The sequence below is a fragment of the Lissotriton helveticus genome, chromosome 3_1 (assembly GCF_964261635.1).
Source record: "Lissotriton helveticus chromosome 3_1, aLisHel1.1, whole genome shotgun sequence".
Classification (NCBI taxonomy): domain Eukaryota; kingdom Metazoa; phylum Chordata; class Amphibia; order Caudata; family Salamandridae; genus Lissotriton; species Lissotriton helveticus.
The window spans coordinates 1,876,178,463-1,876,202,243 of NC_136061.1; the positions used below are offsets into that span (position 1 = coordinate 1,876,178,463).

General features: G+C 47.9%; 1 protein-coding gene across 10 annotated transcripts in view; it reads left to right on the forward strand.

The window, feature by feature from the left end:
• PPP6R3 (protein phosphatase 6 regulatory subunit 3) overlaps positions 1-23,781 on the forward strand; it is a 1,896,334-nt gene that overhangs the window by 1,286,903 nt on the left and 585,650 nt on the right. The window lies entirely within an intron of this gene.

Here is a 23,781-nt window from a genome sequence, read left to right on the forward strand (position 1 = left end):
CCCTCATCCATCCATCCTTCCTTCCCCTCATCCATCCATCCTTCCTTCCCCTCATCCATCCATCCTTCCTTCCCCTCATCCATCCATCCTTCCTTCCCCTCATCCATCCATCCTTCCTTCCCCTCATCCATCCATCCTTCCTTCCCCTCATTCATCCAACCTTCCTTCCCCTCATCCATCCATCCATCCTTCCTTCCCCTCATCCATCCATCCCTCCCCTCATCCATCCATCCATCCTTCCCCTCATCCATCCATCCTTCCCCTCATCCATCCATCCTTCCCCTCATCCATCCTTCCTTTCATCCATCATCCATCCTTCCCCTCGCTCATCCATCCATCTCATCCATTTATCCTTCCCCTCATCCATCCATCCTTCCCCTCCATCCATCCATCCTTCTCCTCATTCATCATCCTTTCCCTCGTCCATCATCCAGCTACCCTTCCACCCATACATCCAGCTATTTACATTTTCTCTCCATCCTTCCCCTCACTCATCAATCCATCCATCCTCTCTCGTTATCCATTTATTCAATCTTTCATTCATCCATTCACCCTTTCACTAATTCATCCAGCCATTCACCCATCCCTTCACTTACTTACTCGCCCACTGTGATGTACAGTACTTACAGGAGATACTCTAAGAGAACTGATTAAATTGATTGTCCTCCATACTTTGTTAGTCAGTGTGGGTGAGATTGTGCCATTTCTTTATTGTATTACATTATAGACTGCATGTTTGAAAAACCGAGGTTTGCTTACAATTTAGTGACAGTAATTAAGCTCGGTGAAGAGAAGCACATGCTGCCTCGGTGTAATCAGGGGTGTAATCTGGCCGAGTCTAGGATGTTTGGGGCCCTGGGTAGAAATGGAATATGTGAGCCCCCCTCTAAATAGCAGAGACATGACACATTCAGGGCTGTTTGCATGTGAATAGAAGTCGCTGCTCCTGAACCTGCAGCCCCCCCTCTCAGTCACCTTCGAAGCACCTCTTAACAGGTCATCAAGGGCTGGAGGTGTGAGGGTCGCCATCCCGCTGTGCCTCTCTAATGCTGCTGAGTATCCGAGGAGCTTTGGTGCAGCATCGGAGTCAAGAAGGGAGGTGGGTGCAAGCTGTGCTGGCTCTAGGGTGGGGCGACCGGTGCCCTGTTAAAATGACGGACAAATGGCGTCCGTTAAAGAATCCTTCACGGACAACGGACAGACGGCCAAAATTACGGACTGTCCGTGAAATTTACGGACGGTTGGTCACCCTAAGCTGCAGTGGTGGCTTACGGACCGCGATTGGGTCAGCGGCAGATCCCTCTCCCTTCCCCAACCGGAGCACGTAGTTGTGACGGATGCGTCCCTCCAGGGCTGGGGAGGCCACATGGGAGAGGCGGAGATCAGAGGCCTCTGGTCTCCGGCGGAGACCCGGCTCCACATCAACCAGTTGGAGCTCAGGGCGATTCGTCTGGCACTGAAGGCATTCCTCCCCTCTGTCCGGGGGAGTGTAGTGCAGGTGTTCACGGACAACACCACCGCCATGTGGTACTGCAACAAACAAGGCGGGGTGGGGTCGTGGATCCTTTGTCAAGAGGCTCTTCGCCTTTGGCAATGGCTGGAACGCCAGGGCGTGACCCTGGTGGCTCAACACCTGGCAGGTTCTCCGAACGCCAGGGCGGACGAGCTCAGCCGTCGGTGCATGATGGATCACAAATGGTGTCTGAACTCGGACGTGGCGCAAGGCCTCTTTCAGCGATGGGGAGAGCCTTGGTTAGATCTATTCGCCACCGAAGAGAACGCGCAATGTCATCAGTTCTGTGCGTTGGAATTTCCAAGGCGGCACTCGCTCGGAGACGCTTTTCGTCGCGAGTGGAGTTGCGGTCTGTTGTACACCTTTCCGCCTATACCACTTCTGCCCAGAGTGCTGAAGAAGATCAAGCGCGACCGGGCCCAAGTCATCCTTGTGTTCCGGACTGGGCGAGAAGGTACTGGTATCCAGAGCTACTCAGTATGTCAGTCGATCCCCCGGTTCGTCTGCCTCTTCAGGAGGACCTTCTATCGCAGCAGCAGGGGACGGTCCTCCACCCGAACCTGTCCAGTCTCCACCTCCATGCTTGGAGATTGAGCGGCGACAGTTGAGGCCATTTGACTTGCCTCCTGAAGTTTGTAACATCATTCTGGCAGCCAGGCGTCCCTCCACAAAGTCGGTATACGCCTGCAGGTGGAATAGATTTGTGGCATGGTGCACAGCAAAGGCTGTGGATCCCCTCAATGCCCCTCTTTCTGAGGTCCTTCTCTTCCTTCTTTCTCTTGCCCAGCAGGGCTCTGCTCTGGGTACTATCAAGGGCTACCTTTCTGCCCTTTCAGCCTTTCTCAGGCTGCCTGATCAACCTTCTTTGTTCAAGTCCCCTATTGTTAATAGATTTCTTAAGGGCATCACACACACGTTTCCTCCTGTTCCGTTTGTGATGCCTCAGTGGGACTTGAACCTGGTTCTTACATTTCTGATGTGCGCTCCCTTTGAGCCACTTCACAACTGTCCTCTTCGCCTTCTGACTTTGAAGACTGCTTTCCTGGTTGCCATCACCTCTGCCAGGAGAGTGAGTGAGCTCCAGGCCCTTTCTTGTACTCCACCTTTCCTTTCTGTCCATCCGGACAAAGTGGTGCTGCGTACCAAACCTTCTTTCCTGCCCAAGGTTGTCACGGCCTTCCACATCGGGCAGTCTATCACCTTGCAAACCTTCTTCCCGCCACCGCATCCCTCTAAAGAGGAAGAGCGGCTCCACCGTCTGGACCCAAAACGTGCGCTCTCATTCTACTTGGATCGCACACGCCAGTTCCGGGTGGATGACCAACTCTTTGTTGGTTACGTGGGCGCGAAGAAGGGGAAAGCGGTGCACAAGAGGACCATCTCCCGGTGGATCATCGTGTGTATCCAGGCATGCTACTCCTTGGCTAGGAAGGAGCCTCCTGCTGGATTGTGGGCTCATTCTACCCGAGCGACAGCGGCTACCACTGCCCTAGGCAGGGGTGTGCCCTTACAAGACATCTGTCAGGCAGCTACGTGGGCATCGCTGCACACGTTTGCAAGACACTACTGCCTGGACAGCCAAGTCCGGAGGGATGGCTTCTTTGGCCGTTCCGTCCCCTGGGACTTTCTGGTGTGATTATTGGTTCGCAGACCCACCACCGGGGTTGGTATTGCTGGGGTATCTATTCTAAGGTAAGGAATCTAATACTAACGTGTCTCTTTCAGATGCACAAGTTACTACTTGTGTAACGATATATCTGTAAGAGACATTAGTTAGTATTAGATTCCTTATCGACCCACCCATCCTCCCCGTTCTGCGAACCAATATCTAGGGTTAAGGTTGTCCCCTTTCAGGGCCCTAGTTTCAATGGCACCAGTGTTGGTTTTTAACATGGCTCTGCGTTTCTGGCGCGGAAAAGCTGTGTCTAAGAACTGACGTCAGCACGCGGAGGCGCCGTCTAAGTACTCCGACGACGTCATCACGGCGCCGACGACGGACGCGGAGCCGCAGACGACGCCTACCGACGCGCAAGGGTACTGCTACGCAAAAGTTTCCGGATCCAGTCTGACGCCTGGGGATATTCTAAGGTAAGGAATCTAATACTAACTAATGTCTCTTACAGATATATCGTTACACAAGTAGTAACTTGTGCAACAGGGGAACTGTAAGAAGAATATGAACTGTGAAATTAATTTCCTTTGTTGATAAATACTGGTGATAAGAGGGGTTAACAAGAAATAGGATATGCAGCAGGCATGTGATTTAACTGTTTCAAATCAGAGACTGCCAAATGACCAACTTAAATGTATGTCTTAAAAGACAAAAGAACACAACCTCTAATGAATTATGCAATTTTCTGTTAAGTTGGCTTTCTATATAAAAGATAACCACATGGCGAATTGAGGTAATCACCAATTACCAGACTGAGAAGCGAGAGCAGCAGTACTGCCATATTTAGATTGTAAACTCTTAAGTGCCTTAAAGTACGCTACAATTGTTTTGATGTATCTGAAAGAAACACGTTGGTGTTAGATTCCTTACCTTAGAACAGTGGTTCCCAAACGTTTGACTCCTGAGGACCCCCATTGATTCACCACTGGAAGCCAGGGACCCCCAAGCAATTTGTATGATTTAAATTTCAAACATTAAAACAGTAATTCAAAAACAATAAACACACGTGATCACACAAAACAAATACTCAAATTACTAAGGATTTTAGTATTTTATATTGAAAGAATTTGCAAAAAACAGGAAGGTTAGTGCTGCATCTCCGTAACTAACTTTTAAATGGTTGGTTTTATTTCGCAGTACGAGGCTCCTGCCAGGGCCAGACTGGAAACCCAAAGCAGCCCTGGCAAATGTTTTCATACCCGGCCCCATACAGTGCACACAAAGTGAAGTGAAATAGCCTGACCTCAACAAAGGGGGCTTTGGGAGTCTCTCACCTCAAGAAAATTTAGGAAACAATGGTGCATTCTACAACAAATGTATCATTATATATTGAATTGTATCTTCTTTTGAAGAATAGTAAATGATGACCTTACTATGCACCAGGATTCGACAATCTTTGTTGGGATTCTTCGATGATTCCCTTATTGTCACCCTCCAACAGTGCCTCTCATCTCTCCATAGCCCCTCTGTCACATGTATTTCATTTGTTTTATAGCATCTCTCATACCATTGAAGGATGTCAGAGCACTTTACATCACACACATATAGGGGAAGATTTACAAGCTCCTTGCACCACGGGTTCGACACTAAAAGTGATGCACCAGTGGCGCATTTTAGTGCCCCATATTTCCAAGGCTGGAAAAGCCACTCTGCGTGACTTCCTGGTCTTGTAAATATGGCCCATTTGCACAAAGCACTTTGCGTGAAAGGGGCGTTCCCTGGGTGTTGCTGTGGGTGTTCCCACGCAACACCCATGAAACCAGACAAATTTCCAGATTTACTAGAAATTGTAAGTCTGCAAATGTGTCTGAATGCTATGCCACCCCAGGGGAGGCGCAGGGAGGCGCAACGAGAAGATATGTATTCATGTTCGAGGCATGTGGGCTGCTGAATTCATATCTGTGCATAGATTGCCGCCTAGTGTTGGGTCCGGATGATTGCACATTGTTGTCCTGGAAGAGTCTTCGAAGTATCACGAGATAGGTGGCTCCTCCCTTGGACTACAGTGTGCATGGGCATCCTCTCCATCCCCAGATTGTTTTTCTCCACCATTGGGTTTGGATGTACTTTCCTAATCTCCAAGTTCAGAATCAAGAAAAACTTTTCAAAAGGCCAAAAGGCCTTCGGATCCGTCTGTATTGTTCAGCGCTTGGTACCGATACACTTTTGAACGTTCGTTGCACTACAGTCGTCAAATCGGGCCGTGAGGCCTTCTCGACACCACGTGGACCGACGGTCGATGGAACGAAGTCCATTCAAGTACTGCCCGCAGTGCAACTCGAAGTTCCCGCACACAGACGAGCATCCAGTGTGCAACAAATGCCTATCTCCAGACCACAATGAAGATAGTTGCCTAGCCTGTTCCCAGTTCCGATCGAAAAAAACTATCCGGAATCGACGGGCGGCGAGGCAAGAAATGCAAAGGTCGGCGCCAGCTCCCGAGAACATCTTCGAATATGACTGTGATCTAGCAAGCGCCGAGGACTCGGATCACAACGATCAACAATACTCTGAGCACAACTCCGAATATTACCTCGAGGAAGGAGAACTAATCGTCCATCTCGAGGAATATGATCAAGACATCCTAGCGGTCGAAGACTACTCCGATGACGACGAGGGGCGAACCGTGAGTACACTGCCCCATATAGACACTACACCAATATCAGGGACTCAGGTCGAGGCATCGCCAGCAGGCCTTAGCCAAGATCAACAAACTAGTTCTACAGCCCCGCCATACCGCCCGGCTAAGAACACACAAAAAGAGCCCTCTGAGATACGATATACGACACCAGTTCCACCGAAACTAGTCGACAATACTGTCTTCGGACCGAATTACGTCGAACCGAAGGTGACTAAGCCGAAGGGCGTCGACCCAAAGGCCACAGTACCGATACAACCTTCGAAGCCAAAGACCATCGAGTCGACATCGAAGACCAAAGCTGTCGAAGTCGAGAGCCGTTGAGTCAACCTTGAGGCCGAAACACATTGAATCGACACAAAAGCACGTTGATTCGACCCCCAAAAAGCACGTCGAATCCAGCAAACCAGCCTCTGGTATCGACAAGGGGAAAAAAACAGTAGACGAAAGCACTAGGCCGGCGCCCAAGACTACCGTCAAGCCGAAAACCGAAGGTAGACAAAAGTAAATCGGTCGAGCCGAAGAGCATCGAGCCGAAAAAGGGCATCGACCCAAAACCGCAGGCTCCAAAAACACCTAAAGACACTGTCGAACCGACAAAACAGCTCGGTCCGTAAAAGGTGGTGAAGCCAGCCAAAGAAGTTGAACCGACAAAACCTGTCGAAAAACATCATAAAACAGTCCTACCACCAAAACCGGTCGAAACAGCAAAAAGCGTTGACCCGAAAAAGGACAAACCAAAGGCTACAGCACCAAAACCAAGGACTGTGGAAGAGGAACGTATTCATCCAGATCCCTCCACAGAAGACCAGTCAAAACTGTATATTGACCCAAACACTGGTAAAGTGACTGTGTACACCAAAAAGAAAAGACCTCTGCCAACTGAAGACTTTTCTACAATTCCCCTAAAAAAGAAGAGAGACTGTACTACCTCTCCTATATTCTTTGAACCTATCAGTACAGCTATGCCTCATACCCCATAAATGTAAATGTATTTCAACTTATATAGCGCACGAATCACCCGAAGGTCTCAAGGCGCTTGCTTAGGGAACCCGTCCTGGTATTCCCCTGTGAGATACCCCGGCAGGGTATCCACAAGGTGAAAGCCAGGCATCCCGCCGCGAGGGGCCGTAGTGGAGATTAAGCAAGCTATTGCCCAGAGTCGCAGAGTGTGACCCCGTGAGTCGAGTAGGCACCGGAGCGAGAATTGTCGAGTCCGTGGAATTTTGAGCCCGAGAACCCGCCGAGGCGGGGAATCGAACCCTGGTCCACGGCCGATCTCAGCTTCCGGGTCTGCCGCCTCTAACCACTGAGCCACGCTTCTCCATATGCCCCTGCCTCTCCTGCATGCTCTGACTACAACCCAGATGAAGATCAGGACGCAGATGTAGGGTTTGGTTATCCACAAAACCCACTTGCAGACCCTCACTCACAGCCATGGGGTGGGGGAGGGGAACCAGACAATGAGGGGATTCTGCCCATTACAGACCCTGCAGTATACCCCACTAAGCCTTCTCCTACAGAAGACACAGTAGCCTTTAATTCACTACTGGATAGAGCAGCAACCTACCATAATGTAGAGATGCACTCTGATGCTATTGAGGAAGACTTCCTCTTCGATACATTAACAACATCTGAGAGACATGTTAAAACACTCCCAATGCTAAAAGGCGTATTAAAACACGCAAGTGACATTTTTAAGGACACGGCTAGAGCACGGGGTCAAAAACGCTAGGATTGAAAAAAGTATAGGGCTGCTCCTGTAGCCCCTACATATATCAAGGGGCAGCTACCCCTAGACTCCCTAGTGGTATCCAACGCACGTAAACGTGCCAATTCCCAGACTACTGGAGAGGCTCCTCCTCCAGACAAGGAGTCAAACATTTTTGAGGCATCAGGCAAGAGAGTAGCAGCTCAAGCAGCAAACTCATGGAGAATAGCCAACACACAGGCCTTGCTGGCCAGATATGACAAGGCGCACTACGACAGCGTAGAAGACATTCTCCAACACTTACCTGATCCTTACAAACAGCAGGCAGATGAACTCATACAAGAAGGAAACCTCATCACCAATGCCTCAATCAAATGTGCCCTTGACGCGGCAGACACAGCTGCCAGATCCATCAATACAAGCGTGCTGCTCCGGCGCCACGCATGACTTCGCATATCGGGCTTTAAAAATGAAGTCCAATCCACAATCCTTAATCAGCCCATCAACCCTGACTTTTTGTTTGGTCCAGCAGTTGACTCAATTCTGGACAAAGTGAAAAAAGATGCTGAAATTGCAAAGTCTATGGGAGCTCTCCAGTCCCAACAACACCGGGCCTCCTTTCGTCGCTCCAATTATAGAGGAGGAGCGCGTAATAATACATCACAGCAATCCTCCAACTATAAGAGTAACACACAATCCACATACAACAATAACACCAACAGGGGTGGATACAGAGGAAACAACACCAAGGGAAGAGGTCGTGGAGGCAATTCAAATAGATCCTCCACTAACACCAAGCAGTGACTTCTTACCACTACCCCCAGACCACATAACACCAGTCGGGGGAAGAATACAACAATTTCTGCCAGTCTGGTTAAATATCACAACAGACAAATGGGTCAGGCAAATTATCCAACATGGCTATTGCCTCGAACTCACTTCACCTCCACCCAACATACCACCCGTGCACCGTCCAATGTCACAGGAACATATTACGCTGCTACAGCAAGAGGTCATCAGTATGCTGCAAAAGGGGGCCATAGAACCAGTCCCACTACAACATCAGGGAACAGAAGTATACTCTCTATACTTCCTTATTCCCAAAAAGGACGGGTCTCTCAGGCCAATATTGGACCTCAGGCCCTTCAACCTGTACATTCCGACGGAGCATTTCCACATGCTCACTCTCCAGCAAGTCTTAGCACTGCTTCGCCAGGGAGACTTCTTAGCAACCTTAGACCTAAAGGACGCATACTTTCATATCCCAATACACCCTGCTCACAGAAAGTATTTAAGGTTCACCATTCAGGGACAACACTACCAGTTGAAAGTCCTACCATTTGGTGTCACAACAGCTCCAAGAATGTTCACCAAATGTCTAGCTACAGTGGCAGCACATCTCAGACGGCAACACATCCATGTGTACCCCTATCTGGACGATTGGCTAATACACGCGCCAACAGCCCAGCAATGTGCCAACCACATGTCAAAGACCATACATCTCCTGCACAGTTTAGGATTCTCACTAAACTACCCAAAATCACATCTACAACCCTCCCACGTCCAACAATACCTGGGAGCAACAATAGATACACTGGCAGCAAAAGCATATCCCAACACAGCACGAATCAAGGGAATGCAAACGTTGATACAAAAATTCAGACCCCAACACTCACTACCAGCTCGAGTGTTTATGCAGCTAATAGGCATCATGGCCTCGTGCATATTCATAGTCCCTCATGCCAGACTACATATGCGTCCGCTCCAAGAATGCCTAGCAAGGCAGTGGAACCAGGCTCACGGGCAATTAAAGGGCCTAGTGTTGGTGACCAGTCGGGCATACAACTCTCTGCATTGGTGGAATCCATAAAACCTTTGCAAGGGACGACTGTTCCAAGAGCCTGTCCCACAAGTAGTGTTAACCGCGGACGTATCCCATCACAGTACAGGGACTCTGGACTGTACAACAAAAAAGATGCACATCAACCTTCTGGAGTTGATGGCATTTTTTCTAGCCCTGAAGGCTTTCAAAACACACTTATGCAACAAAGCTGTGTTGATCCGGACTGACAACATGACAGCTATGTATTACATTAAAAAACAAGGAGGGACACACTCACCACAGCTGTCGCATCTAGCTCTAGCAATGTGGAAATGGGACATTCAGAGGAACATGTTTCTCATGGCAGAACACCTCCCAGGCAAGGACAATCAGGTAGCAGACCTGCTCAGCAGGCACAGCCAAAAGATACACAAGTGGCAAATTCACCCCAAAGTGCTCCAACCATTCTTCCGGAAGTGGGGACACCTGGAAATAGACCTGTTTGCCACAAGCGAAAACGCAAAATGCCAGTACTTTGCCGCCAGGTTCTCACATCCGCAATCGCAGGGGAATGCGATATGGATGAACTGGTCAGGCAAATTTGCATACGCTTTTCCCCCAGCTCCATTAATACCGCTAGTGGCACGCAAAATGCGCCTACATTCCCTGACACTAATCCTGGTTGCTCCCACATGGGCGAGGCAACCATGGTACACAACGTTCCTAGAACTGTCAGTGGTGCCTCATCAAAGTCTGTGACTCGCACCCAGTTTTCTAACTCAGAACCATGGCGAAATCCAACACCCAGACCCGCAACATCTGAACCTAGCGATCTGGCTCCTGAAATCCTAGAGTTTGGATATCTCAACTTGCCTCCAAACTGCATGAATATTATCAAAGAGGCAAGAAAACCCACTACCAGAGCGTGTTATGCATCAAAGTGGAAACGTTTCGTCATTTACTGTAATAACAATGACATTAGCCCACTTGATGCTTCCACTCAAAACATAATTTGCTATCTCTTGCACCTACAGCGTTGCAATTTAGCCTATTCATTCATCGGGATACATTTAGCTGCATTAGCAGCATATCTGCAAAACAGGCAACACCTTTCACTATTTAGGGTGCCAGCAATTAAAGCGTTTATGGAAGGACTTAAACGCGTCATTCCTCCAAGACATCCACCTTCACCAGCCTGGAATCTAAACGTTGTTTTAACCAGACTTATGGGATCACCTTTTGAACCACTACACTCATGTGAAATACAGTTTCTTACTTAGAAGGTGGCTTTTCTTATTGCCATTACTTCGCTTCGAAGAGTTAGCGAGCTGCAAGCCCTAACTATTCCAGAACCATTCATTCAAGTACATGCAAATAGAGTAGTTCTCAGAACAAACCCTAAATTCATGCCAAAGGTGGTATCCCATTTCCATATAAATCAAACTATAGAACTGCCAGTGTTCTTTCAGAACCCACAGACAGTAGCTGAAAGGGCCTTGCATACTCTAGATGTAAAAAGAGCTCTACTATACTATATAGATAGAACTAAGGCATTTCGAAAAACAAAACAGTTGTTTGTTGCTTTCTCACCACAACACAAAGGCAACCCTATTTCAAAGTCAGGTATAGCCAGATGGATCGTTAAGTGCATTCAGATATGCTATTTAAAGGCAAAACACATCTTAACAGTTCCCCCTAGGGCGCATTCCACACGCAAGCTAGGGGCATCCATGGCTTTCCTAGGAAATATTCCTTTACACGAAATTTGCAGAGCAGCCACATGGTCAAACACACATACATTTACAAAACACTATTGTGTAGATGTACATTCAAAACAGCAAGCTGCTGTAGGCCAGGCTGTTGTCAAAACTCTCTTCCAGACTGCTGCAGCTGACACAGGTAGCCACCGCTAAGGGAGATACTGCTATACATTCTATGCACAGATATGAATTCAGCAGCCCACATGCCTCGAACGGAATATGCTACTTACCGGTATGCATCTGTTCTTGGCATGTAGGGCTGCTGACATTCATATCGCCCACCCACCTCCCCGGTGCCTGTAGCATTCACTCTTTGCATGGCCATCTCTTACTGTACTATACTCCATCTCTGCCACAATGGTGAAAAACAATCTGGGGATGGAGAGGATGCCCATGCGCACTGTAGTCCAAGGGAGGAGCCACTTATCTCGTGATACTTCGAAGACTCTTCCAGGACAACAATGTGCAAACATCTGGACCCAACACTAGGTGGCGATCTATGCACAGATATGAATGTCAGCAGCCCTACATGCCAAGAACAGATGCATACTGGTAAGTAGCATATTCCTTCTCCTTGTTTTTAGGTCTCGGCTAAGCGCGCGGAAGCGCGTTCTCGCCGAGAACCTTTTGTTGTCGTGTCTGCATTCCAGGAGATAATCCTGGCCACGCGCAGGCGATTCGAAACTGGCACGCGCACAAGTACGAGCGCTGCGCGAAGCTCCCACACAACACACGCATGCGCATACACAGAAACACACACACACAAGCGCACCCACACGCACATCCATACAGAACCCCCCCACGCATACACACACGCGCGCGCACACACACACACGAGTGCACCGCCCCCCCCTTTCAACTTACTGTGGCAATCTGGGGGACTCCGCTCTCAGCACGGCCGGGCAGGCAGCGGGCATGTGCCTCGTGCCCCCTCCGCAGAGTTGACGCTGCGGCTCCTTTCCCGGGGCTCCCTCTTGGTCAAGGGAGCCCCGCAACACGTGCGCAACATCCTGTTGTCGGCCCCGGGCTCTCCACCGCTCACAGGAGCCCCGGGCCGCTCGACGCATTTCCTCCGCTGCCTCCTCTTCCCGTCCGGACACGGCCCCGCCCCCGTCACAGGCGACCTTGCCTGACTTCCGTAGCGGCCGCGGCGGAATTCCGGGGGCAGTAAGAGTTATTTGTTTTTCAATGCTGCTTTATTGCCGTTGCACGTATTTATATATTTATTAACGTGCCGGTTCTTAGTAAAGTACATGTCAAAGGCTAAGAAAAGTAGGTTATTGCAGTGAACTATTTCAATAATGGCAAACCCTTGTTTTTCAATGCTGCTTTATTGCCGTCGCACGTATTTATATATTTATTAACATGCCGGTTCTTAGTAAAGCGGTACAAAAGGGGGTGGTGATGGACGGAGCATCTGAATCAATCAAACACTCACACCCAGTCAAAAGATCTGGGTTTAATCCATCACCGTTCTTTAGCCCACTCTGCCACCCCAGTTCAGACATGGCTATATGCAAATCAGTCTGACCCTGTGCATCTTGGGAACAGTCCAGCCGGAACTGCCAAGCCATGTCTTCCCTGGACCGGAAACAAGCTTCCGAGGACCGGTTTCTGGCATTCCAGCCGTCTTCAGCCCGGCTTGCTTGAATCCAGTGGCAAAGTGAGCAAGGGACTCACGTCTGAGCATACCCTGCCACACTTATGGCGGCCAAAAGCGGTACAAAAGGGGGTGGTGATGGATGGAGCATCTGAATCAATCAAGTTCCTAGTGAAGTACATGTCAAAGTCTAAGAAAAGTTGGTGATTGCAGTGAACTATTTCAATAATGGCAAACCCTTGTTTTTCAATGCTGCTTTCTTGCCGTCGCACGTATTTATATATTTATTAACATGCCGGTTCTTAGTAAAGTACATGTCAAAGGCTAAGAAAAGTAGGTTATTGCAGTGAACTATTTCAATAATGGCAAACCCTTGTTTTTCAATGCTGCTGTGAGTGTGCAGTGAGTGCAAAGTAGTGAGTAGTGAGTGCAGAGTAGTGAGTGTGCAGAGTAGTGGGTGCAGAGTAGTGGGTAGTGAGTGCAGAGTAGTGGGTAGTGAGTGCAGAGTAGTGAGTAGTGAGTGCAGAGTAGTGAGTAGTGAGTGCAGAGTAGTGAGTAGTGAGTGCAGAGTAGTGAGTAGTGAGTGCAGAGTAGTGAGTAGTGAGTGCAGAGTAGTGAGTAGTGAGTGCAGAGTAGTGAGTGCAGAGTGGCGGGTGCAGAGTGGCGGGTGCAGAGTGGCGGGTGGCTGACCCTGTTTCTAGCTCAAGCGGCACCGGCACCTGTAGTCTAAAGATAATACCTCTGCCTCAAGTGAAGTACTCTGGTACCCATGGATGACTAGCAAACAATATTATTCACAACGTTGCTTACTATTCAGCAACATTTGACAGTTTGCAAATCATCTTTATACAACAATTCAGAGTTTGATAACAAATTAATGCAACACATTGTAATATACAATGCCAATAGCTCAAACTTTAATGCTGCGAGATCTATTGCATTGTAAATGCTTGTTTTCTTCTTTCTATGCGTGTTGCATTCTGCAGCACGCATAGAAAGAGCATATCACCTCTGGTGATTGTTTATGTACAGGAAGGTATCCCTTCCTGCACATAAACAATCCGGAAAACAATGAAGTTTTGCAAGTTCTATGTGTGCTAATGCAGCACACATATAAGTTGAAAAACGCCATTTCTGATTGTTTATGTGCAGGAAGGGAACCCTTCCTGCAAATAAAAAATCTCCGCAAAACGCAGGCATCCTTGCACCATGGTGCAAATGTGCCTGTGCAGGCACATGGCAGCCGTTTGTGCGCCTGCACAGGGGGAAGCACAGAGATGTGACATATTGTTGTAAATATGTCGCATCCCGGTGCTTTGAAAGTGACTCAGTGCGGCACAGCCAAATGGCTTGCGGCACAAAGAGTCACTTTCCTTGTAAATCTGCCCCATAGAGACAATGATTCATATGTGTAGACCAGTGTATAGAAAATGTTACATAGGGCTAATGCGACTACAAGGTGTAGGATTCACATGTCCTTCATATTGGTAGGCATTTTAAAGAGTCCTTTGTCTGGAAAAGCTCAAACTCCGAATTCAGAACATAACACAGTGGTTAGCATTGACTTTAACAATAAAAATGTATTTCCACCCAAATAAACCTTTTTAGCAGCATCAGGATAATGAAAAACTTGGAAAAAACATACGTTTCTAACTTTTAACATGCAGGTTGCAAGCAGCTCTTTGATGACAGTTTTTAGGTTACTGTGCTAGATTACGATCATCACTTATGAACTGCACAATAACAAAAAAATCTCGGTTACAAAAGCAGTAACCCACTAACCTATGCACATAAAGTTTTTTTTAAATGCATGGTACACATTCTTTGCAGTAGGCATATTAACCCTCTGTGCTACATTAGATAAGTCAAAGCTGCCACTTGACAAAAGTCTCATCACGCTCCAGCAGGTACATTAATCACGGACGTTATCTTGACACTTTTATTGTTGCTGGGGAACTGCAAATTCTACAAGTAACTTTGTTGTGCTTTTAAAATTACTGCCTGAGGCCCCCCGAGGGAATCTGTCACGGACCCCTGGGGGTCCTCGGACCCCAGTTTGGGAATCACTGCCTTAGAATATCCCCAGGTATCACACTGGACCCGGAAAGTTTTCGTCAGCAGTATCCTTGCGCGTCGGTAAGCGCCGTCTGCGGCTCCGTGTCCGTCGACGGTGTCGTGATCGCCGGGATGACGTCATCTGAGTACTTAGACGCCCTCGCGCGCTGACGTCAGTTATTTTTTCTGCGCCAGCAAGCGCAGATCCGGGAAGAGCAGTACTCTAGTAATTTTTTGACTACCTTTTTTGATCTCTTTTGATCACTTTTAGAGCCGATCATCAACTCGGGATGCCTGGGTTTAAACCTTGCGAGGCCTGTCACCGCCTGATGTCGGTGACCGACCCCCCCCGTCGGTGCCTTTACTGCCTCGGGCCGACCACGACGACAAGTCGTGCCCCGACTGCCGGGCTTGACGTCGAAAGCTAGGCAGGAGCGGTCCCGCAAGTTACTCGAGCTCCGGCAGTCGGCCGCTTGAGGAGGAGGTTGAGGGACCGGTCGCGGAGCCGCAGTCATCACTCGACGAGTCGGCGTCATCACTCGTCGGGCTCCAAGTCCTCCGGTATGTCGAGGCATTCTAAGAAAAAGTCAAAGGGACGTCATCGTTCTTTTGACTCCCCTCTCGCGCCGCAGCCGAGGGATCGGGGCGACACCGCCCACACGGCTACAATATACGCATCATTGGACTTCCGGAGTCCACGAATGTGGGGAACATGGAGACCTTCATTGAGCGGCTGATCACTGAGATCTTTGGGACTACTCACCTGTCATCTATGTTTGTTATTAAACGCGTGCACCGCTCTCTGGCTCCTAAACCGGTCCCGGGTGCGCCACCACGCCGGGTAATTGCTAGGGTGCTAAATTATGACGACTGCGACTCCATCCTGCGCATGGCCAGGGAGAAGGGGACTATCGAACATCAAGGGAATACCCTAGCTTTCTTCCCGGACTTCACTGTGGCTGTGCAGGCAGCTCGCCGGGAGTTTGGGGCTGTAAAGAAGTTTCTGCAAACGGAAGGGGTCCCGTATGCAATGCTATACCCGGCTCTCCTGCGGATAGGGTCTGACAATGCCTCTTAAAATTTTCACTACTCCTAAAGCAGCCATGGAACACGCAAAAAAGCTGAAGAGGCGGCGTGAGTCTCAAGCAATCTCTCAGACCGAGGACTGAAGCGGACGTTATCACCACCACCAAGTTATAGCTTGCATTGTTATGTATGTGTTGGGTGGGTATGGGTTTCATTGAATATTGGCCTCTTATTCACAAGCATGCACAAGGGTAATATTTCGCACTGCAGGTAATGTGCCTCTACCATGTCGTCTGTGGTCGTCCCCTGGGGCTACGGGCACTATTGTGTTGGACTAGAATTCAGATACAAATGATGTTGCTTAGCCACCTCCTATGTGATAGGAGGACAGAAGTTCTCAACGCCCCCCGATGGGTGTACCCCATGTCTACACGCTATCTTTTGGGTTGGGTTGGGGTGGGGATGATCAGGGATGGAATGGCTTTGGCGAGTTGGGGGTCCTGAAGTGGGTGGGGGGATGGGGACCTGGGCGGCTGGGGAGTATTGATGTGGGGATAGAAATACTGAGATGGAAACGTACTATGCAATCTGTTATTTGGTCATCTTCTTGCAATGGTTTGACTATAATTATTTGGCCTGGACGGTGTGGTGTCGCAATCGAGCAACTATATACTGTATTGAACACTGCTGAGAGTGAAAAAGACTGTTCGTTTTCTTACCTGGAACGTGCGAGGGCTGAACTCCCCCAAAAAGATTAGGTCTGTCTTTGCCTATTTAGATCGTATGAGAGTGCAGGTAGCGCTGCTGCAGGAGTCCCACCTTACTGTGGAATCGGCCAGAGGACTGGGAGCACGTTGGACGAGCACCCGGGTTGCATCTTCCTACTCCTTGTACTCCAGGGGAGTATTGGTACTGGTTAAAAAGGGAGTCCCATTCACGGTGATTCGGGAGGAGACGGATGAGCAAGGAAGAGTGACGCTCCTTCATGACTGCTTGGGTGGCATGAGTTTATTGCTGGTGAATGTGTACGGCCCGAACACGGATGATGCCTCATTTTATTCAAATGTATGGCGTAGGATCTCTGCGTTTCCAAATGCGGCGATCATTTGGGGCGGTGATTTTAATGTATGTCTGGATTCACGATTAGATAGAACTAGTGGTGGTGAGACACGCCTCAAGCAGGCTTCTGAGGCGCTGCGGGGAATCTGTGATGCCGGAAATCTCTATGATGTGTTGAGGTTCCGCCATCCTAACAGCAGGGAGAGCACATTCATATCCAGAGTGCATGGGTCCTGGTCCGCTTGGACTTCTGGTTGCTTTCTGAGATGGCCTGCTCGTGGGTAACGGGGGTGAAGCACGAAGCGCAAACATTGTCTGGTCATTCTCTGGTAATCCTGGACCTGCGGGCTCCCACGTGCGAACGCCCGCCTTATTCGTGGCGATTACAGCCCACAGAGTTGGCTGACCCGGTTTTTAAACAGACTGTCACCGGGGATTGACAACTATTTCCGTGAAAATGAGGGCTCTGTCGATAGTGCCGGAGTGCTCTGGGCGGCCTTTAAAGTGACTATTAGAGGGGTGTGCATTGGGGCACAACCAGGAGTGCTGCGAGATATCCGGCGCCGGATTAAAAAGTTGGCCTCCGATCTCTACGCACTCGAAGGGGAGTATGAGGTCATCCCCTCCCCGACAAAACTGGCAGACGTACAGTCACTCATCACTGAACATGATGAAACAGTGGATCAAGAGCTGCTTCACTGTGCCCGTCGTAAGATAGCTCGATACCACAGGGAGGGAGGGTGCCAGAGTAGATCTTTGGGGCAGAAATTAGCCGCGCCTAGGACCCAGGAACATATTGCGGAAATGCTGGATCAAGATGATGTACCACACTACTCCACCCCCGAAATCAGCGAGACAATTGTACAATTTTATACCGGGTTATACAACGCCAAACATGATAAATCTCCTGAGGAGATTAGCACGTACCTGGATGATGTGGCATTGGGCTGGCTCTTCAATACGCACAGGGAATCTTTGGTGCTGCCGTTTGATGTGGAGGACGTGAAAATGGCTATCCTTTCGCTTCCAACCTGTAAAGCAGCCGGAATGGACGGACTTCCTAGCGAATTCTATAAGGCGTACGCATCCGAGCTGGTCCCACGCTTACTGGAAGTCTTTGCAGAGGCCTACGACACTGGGAAGTTGCCCCATCTCTTCGGGAGGCATTACTAGTGACACTGTTGAAACCTGACAAGGCTCTGAATAAATGCGAATCGTACCGGCCACTCTCCATAATAAATATCGATGCGAAAATTCTCGCAAAGATGATTGCAACCAGGTTGCAGCCGTTGGTTCCCCTGCTGGTCCTACCTGACCCGTCTGGATTTGTCACGGCGCGCTCCACTACACATAACCTCCGTACTATTTTCTCCACTTTACATTATTTTTACCCTGATTTTCAGGCTGTTGCTGTACTCTTAGATGCAGCAAAAGCCTTCCATTCATTACAATGGCTTTACATGTTCATGGTTCTGCTCCGGATGGGTTTTTCTCCCTTTTTCTTAAAATGGAACAGGGTGCTGTATGACGACTCTGTTGCCAGGGTGCGTGTGAATGGATGGGTATCTACACAGATCCCGATCAGGGGTGGCACTCGTGAGGTATGCCCACTGTCGCCTATACTATTCTCACTTGCCCTTGAGCCTCTCGCCTGTAAACTTCGGCAATTTGCATGGTGTGGCTGCGGTTCCGACCGAGACCACTGGTGGTATCACTATACGCAGACGACATGCTGCTCTACGTGCGCGACCCGAGGTGCACCTGCTTGAGCTGCTTCAAGAATATATCAAGTTTTCATGCTTCTCGGGCCTGGGGATCAATTGCTCTAAGTCAGTCGTCTTCCCCCTTACGACACACATGAAGGAGATTGCGTTAGTTTCCGCTGACTTGGACGTCAGACCCTGTGAAATATCTAGGGGTCTGGATCCATAGAGACCCGGAAGTGGTGATTTCGGAGAACTATGGGCGGGCAATCACGAGTATCACTGGGGGCCGAAAGATGGACTCACCTGCCCCTTTCTTTCGTAAATGGCCTTCCTCCCCGAATTATTATACTTCTTCATCAACATCCCTATTAAATTGAATATGGCATTCTTCAAAACTCCAAAACAATAGAGGAAGTGAAGAGGTATTGACAGAATCACCCTCCAATCCGATATGCATAAACAAAGAGATTCTATCAATGTGTAGTGATTTAAAATTTTTATATTTTTGTTTTTGTGGGTGGTAAAATAATTAACTCTCTCTTAAGGTGGTAAAGATGAGAGCACAATGTGCTTGTTAAAATACCCCTCACACACTAAAAAAATCCAATAGTGTCATGCTTCATCATTGGGGTCTTCCCGTCCCTCTACGGGGCGGGGCGTGCTACGACCTGACGAACTACGCGGGAGCACTGATAATGTGACAAGGCTATGTGATAGTGCAAGGTGGGTGGTGTCAGTGAAGTGTAGGGACCTAATAATGTGTGAGAATTAAAAAAGCTAAAAATCCTCTGGCTAGTGGAAAAAAACAATTTATTCACTTCCCTAGCTGGGGACGTTAAGAAGGGGGTTTTGAGGTAGAGCAAATAGCTACTACCTGGTCTACATGTTTCGTAAGCAGTCCCCTACTGCTTACTCATCAGGACCTTCTAGTGGCCCCTACTAGGAAATAGCTCAGTTTCTAAGTATGATAAGCCTGTCGTCCTAAAAACTAGCAGTAAAAATCCACTGGTAGTTTTAGCTTCAGGGCATGAGCTGGCCCAAAGGAAGCAAAAAAATGTATCAAAAGAGATGACCTAAATTGGTCTCTGTAAAGAAAAAGGGAGAAAAAGGGGAGAGAGGAAAGCACAAATCTTTACCAATTGTAACTGTAATTTGTCTCTAGGCACAACATATTAATAGCGCCACAAGTCCCACTAGTCATTCATGTTTTGCCCGTTTTATAAAGAATATATTTAAGACTTTATGGACAGAGTGATGGTTCAATCTGCCATCCCCTGAACGTTCGTTTTTTTGGCCGAACATTATGTTGCCCCACGTAATTGGGGCGGGTTCATCACAACTCACACACACATTCATAACTCGATGCACACATCGGCACCACACAGGGTTAAAAAAGAGGGACCCGATTTTATCGGATTTAAATACCAGTAATAGTGTTAGAAACAGTCATTAAAAAACCCCATAAGGCACACCCAGATTGTTAGATAGATTGCCATACATACTGCTGAGGCGCATAGAATATGCCCCATGAGCTGACAGTCGGTAGGTATTCACCGCGGTAATCTGTAAGAAAGAAACCACGCCCTTAGCGTCAAAACACACCACACACGTACATATTATCCATATTATCCCCTGTCTCTTGGGCCAGGTGTTTAGAGACCTTTGGCAAAGTCTGGTACTCACAATATCCGCATAAGGGTATTTGCCTTACTCCTACCCGTGCTGCCGCTCTGAAGAGTGCTCGCGTCCGGAGACGAGTAATCATTTAAGCTCCACTGAGCGCTGGTGTCGCGTTGGTTGTCTAGTTGCAAGACTAGCGCGCTGACCTAAAATGGCCGCCACCGATGGAACCAAGGGTGTGCATACACGGAAGTCTTTCTTCAGTATCTATTTAGTTTGTCAATAAACGTTCTGCCCAAATTTCCCTAATGAAATAGTTATTATTATTATAAAATATGCTCAATGGTCCTACTCGTTTGTTTTTATTATCGGACCCTGGTGTTGATATTTTGGGATGACTCACACAGGGACCAATAAAAAGATACAGCGGGCTGCTATTGATTCTGGGTTGTCACTATTGATAGTTCGTGGTGGCATTAAACCAGACTATGTTGCAGGTTCGATGGAAAATTATTTGATGTCTATAAGGTGAAGGCTCTCAGTAGCGGCTATTATCAAGGTGCTGAGTACTACTGCCAATATAAAAGAGAAGGTTATATTTATGGGTGTTTGACCCGTGTTGCGGACTTATGCTGTGGGAAAGATAGACTTGGCAGCTGTTTGAATTATATGAAAAGATGTTCATTTTCACTTTTTGGTCTTATTGGCGGTGGTGAGGTAAATTACAGACATTGATGTCCATCAATGGGCTCTTGAGGGTGAACGGAGGTTGTGTGTGTGGCCCACGGGGGATTGTGCCTATCAATGGGGAGTGGGTTGGTCTACAACTGACCCCACGGTATTTCAACAAGGATTCATTTCTCCACACCACTTTGTGATTCTGCACTCCACGGTATCTAACACAGGGAAGATAGAGGGATTCCCGTTTTTCTGGCATAAAAATGGCCGACCTAGGCCTCGCATTTACCGAGGATGAGATTTCTAATCTAATGGCCACTCTAGGAACTTTTGAAGGATTGAACTCCGGGTGCCCCACCACAAAAAATAGTGACTGGGATGAACTGGAGGAACTGAGGAGAACCCAAATTAAAACTGCCATCCATGGGCTACTAATGTCCGAGTACCTGAAGGTTAATACTGCTCCAGCGGGTCTTGTGGTTCGGAATGAACCATTTATATTTCTGGAGGACAAAACTTTCAAAGTTGACTGGTCTCAAATTTCGTGGAGATGTACACGAGATTGGATCGTTTTGATCGTTAAGACGGCAAGTAGACTAGCAAGTGATTTGAAAGTAGAGATACAAGCAATTGAAATACGTCTCAAAAGCTATGAATCCCCAGCAAATCTAAAGAAATATCTTGATGAGTTAAATAAAACACTGAATGATTTTGAAATAACCCTCAAAGAAAGCAAATATGAGAAACTCAAAAAAGACACCAGTAGGTGGAGTAAAGAGAGGATCTACCCCTACATTAAAGACAATTACAAACCATCGAGTGATAACGTTTCTAATGATGATTCATCAGATGCTGGATCTAACAGCTCCAATTCAAGTGGCAACAAAAGCCCAAGGTACCAGGGCACACGAAGAAATTTTCGACGACCCAATCATCGTGGCATGCGGGGATGGAACAGCTACCCTCAGCAAATGATGTATCCGCCACAACAATATGGCCCTCCGCCTTTTCAACATCCTAATGGCCCTGTCCCACCATGGGGATACCAACAAGACTATGGGTATTTTGACAATTCGGCTCCTTTTTTAGGGGCACGCCGAGGACAGAACAAGGGGAGGAACCGGAGAGGCAACTCCGTACAGTGGGACACCGAAGAAGGAACCCCGAGAATGTCAACCAGGAGTATGACAGGGGCATCGAAGAACCAGAAATGAGTCTAGTTGTAAACCTGACGGGTACGGAGCTATCTGATTCACAGAAAAGAGTACTAGAAAAAGGCCTAGGATATGTCCCTACTGCCAACATGGACAAGTTCCACCTGTGTAAAGAAATCCAGGAATTCATAAGGAGAATCAAACTGCAGGTCTTTTTCAAAGATAAAAAGGACAACTACGATCAAGGTGACACAGGGCTCAAGCCACGATCCACCTTCACCCCTATGAACAACACACTCCCCATCGAACTTCTGACCTTCGAAAAGGCGGTTATGAAGGATCTCGAAGCCCTAGACCCAATGCAGAAACGAGTCTTCCAAAATGTTTCAAACGAAGAACGACAAGCACTTCGTGAATTAAGCAACAACAGAGAAGTGGTCATAAAACCAGCGGATAAGGGGGGGGGCAACTGTGTTACTGAACAGAGAACAATATGACAGAGAGTGCACGAGGTTACTCCAAGACAAAAGGAACTATGAGATCCTACCGACGAACCCCACGGAGAGAATAACAATTAAAATCAAAACAATGGTAGAAGAGGCATTGTCCCATAACTGGATCACCAACAAAGAAGGGGAGTTTCTATGTCAAAAGAACCCTAGAACCCCCTACTTATACATCTTACCAAAGATTCATAAGGACCTGGAGAACCCCCCGGGCAGACCCATCGTATCGGGTCGGTCCTTGAACCAGTCTCTAGATTTGCGGACGCATTTCTAAGACCCATGGTACAAAGAACATCGACTTACCTTAAAGACACCAAGGATGTGCTAAATCTACTCATGGAAGTGTCATTCGATCCTAACACACAGCTGTTAATCAGCTGTGATGTAGAAAGTTTGTACACCAGCTTGCCCCACAATGAAACGCTGGCAATTATCGAAGATGTTCTCTTCGCAGATGACTGGGAGTACCAAACCCCACGAAATGTAGTGATGGAGTTCTGTTCATTGGCACTAAAGGAGAACTTTTTTGAACACAACGGCACCCTATACCTTCAAAAACATGGGACCAGCATGGGAAGCACATTTGCTCCTAGCATAGCTGGTCTCTATGTTCACCACCTTGAGGAATCAAAGATACTGAATACCAGCAACCCATTCCGAACAAAGATCTTGACCTGGAAGAGGTACATCGATGATATCCTCATTATCTGGGATGGAGATGACAAGACTGCCCAGCAGTTCCTCACGTGGCTAAACTATCAAGACGAGTTCCTCAAATTCACCAGTGTCACTACCAATAACAACCTGGTATTTCTTGACTTGAATATTTTTCCCAAAAATGGCAGACTAATGACAACGACACACTTTAAGAGCACCTCAAAGAACTGCCTTTTGATGTACCAAAGCTTCCACCCTAGACATCTGAGGGACAATCTACCCTACGGACAGTTTCTGCGACTTCGTAGGAACTGCACTGAAATTGACAATTTCAAATCTCAGTCCAACGATCTACGGAAGAAGCTACAAAAGAGGAACTACCCTCAAAGGATCATCGATCAAGCATACAAAAGAGCCAGGAACAACTGCAGAGAGAGCCTCCTTGAAGAGAAAGTGGAAGTACAGAGACCAATATGTATCACTACATATAACACTAGCTCGGATCACGTTACCAAGATCATTAATAAGAATTGGAAGATTCTCAATAGTGGAGGTCTCGATATTCCGAAACCCATGTTTTCTCACAAAAGAGCTCAGAGTGTAA